This window comes from Meles meles, chromosome 1 (assembly GCF_922984935.1).
Source record: "Meles meles chromosome 1, mMelMel3.1 paternal haplotype, whole genome shotgun sequence".
In the NCBI taxonomy this organism is placed as follows: domain Eukaryota; kingdom Metazoa; phylum Chordata; class Mammalia; order Carnivora; family Mustelidae; genus Meles; species Meles meles.
In genome coordinates this window covers 148,478,283-148,480,067 of record NC_060066.1, presented here as the reverse complement: position 1 = coordinate 148,480,067, position 1,785 = coordinate 148,478,283, and the positions used below count along the sequence as shown (strand labels likewise).

The following is a 1,785-nucleotide window of genomic DNA, read 5'->3' as shown; positions in this document are numbered from 1 at the left end:
TGCTTTGACTGCATTGAAACTTGTAGTTAACCCAAACAGCCATTATGATGAGGGAACAGAAGGCTGGCTGAGGACAAAGCAAAAGCTGACACCCTGCAACCTTCCCCCACCCTCACTCCTTGGTGGGACATAAGGGGCATTCTTTAGGAATCTCCCACCTATCTTAATGTTAATACCTTGCTAGAGGGAAAAATGACCTTGACAAAGGCAAGGCCTCAAGGCCTCCGGTATCTTTTAGGTCCACTTTAGCATATGAAAGTTCTATTGAAACCTCTTTTTCCTTACTTCCCCAACCCCATTGTACATAACCTGCCACCCCTCACATCCCAGGGGCAGCAGCTCTTCCTGCCCACGGGTCATATCCCCGTGCTTTAATAAGCCACCATTTTGCACCAAAGATGTCTCAAGAATTCTTTCTTGGTCATTGGCTCCAGACCTCACCCCACTGAAGCTCACTTATATTCTAAGGCTTCATCAATTACATAGCATATCATTTCAAATATAAAATGGGTACTTAATAAACTCTTGTTAAATTAGATTAAAAGAAAAAAAGTAAATTATTTAATTTATTGGGACCAAAAAATTCCATTATTATAACAGAAAAATCTAGTTAATAGCCTAAAGAATTGGTTGTATTCCGTAAAATGGGGGGGGGGGGGTGTATGTGTAGACTCAAGTTCAGAAAATTTTAGAAACAAATCCAAAATAAAAACAAAATCCAGGGGCGCCTGGGTGGCTCAGTGGGTTAAAGCCTCTGCCTTCGGCTCAGGTCATGACCCTAGGGTCCTGGGATCGAGCCCCACATCGGGGCTTCCTCCTCTCTCTCTGCCTGCCTCTCTGCCTACTTGTGATCTCTGTCTGTCAAACAAACAAACAAACAAATAAATAAATAAATAACCAAAATCCAGAGGTGCCTGGGTGGCTCAGTCATTAAACGTCTGCCTTCAGCTCATGTTATGATCCCAGAGTCCTGGGATGGAGCCTGGATGAAGCCTGCACTGGGCTCCCTGCTCAGCGGGAAGCCTGATTCTCTCTCACTCTCCCTACTTGTGTTCCCTCTCTCACTGTCTCTCTCTGTCCAACAAGTAAATAAAATTTTAAAACACACACACAAAATCCGCAATGCAATATGGAAATATTTCCTGGCAAATTTGTGTAAAAGTATGCTCAAGTTAAGGACCACGGACGGGTGCTGGGTGGTTCAGTCAGTTAAGTGTCTGCCCTTGGCTCAGGTCATAATCCCTGGGTCCTGGGCTGGAGCCCTTCATCAGACTCCTTGCTCAGCAGGAAGCCTGCTTCTCCCTATTCCCTTCCCGTCCCTCTACCTCTCTCTCTGCCTGCCACTCCCGCTGCTTGTGCTCTCTCTGTGAAATAAATAAAGTCTTTTTTAATTAGCAATAATCGCGCCTCAGATAAACCTCATTGGCTACGATACTGCCACTGCGCAAAGCTATAAAGTCTTTTTTTAAAAAAAGACCATGTAAATACTTAGGAAGTTAGAAAGAAAGGAAAGAAATTTAAAAATTGATTAAACAAATAAATAAATATTCATTTATCAAAAATAGTGTGCTGATGCCAATGATGTAATAAACAGTAACTTCTTGAAAAAGAATACTTATATTCACACCAATATAAGACTAAGTAAATGTTTCTTTTATTGTCTCCTTCCTGTCTAAATGCTTTATTTTGCACGTTTTATACGAAAATAAAAAATGAATTTTGCAGGTACTATTTTTATATATTACTGCATGATAAAATAAAATAATGTTTTATTTGTTAAAACTG

The 1,785-nt window shown here is 40.9% G+C and overlaps 1 pseudogene; it reads right to left on the bottom strand.

Moving 5' to 3' along the window:
- Nucleotides 1-1,366: 1,366 nt before the first annotated feature.
- LOC123927851 lies at nucleotides 1,367-1,452 on the bottom strand (annotated as a pseudogene).
- Nucleotides 1,453-1,785: the final 333 nt, after the last annotated feature.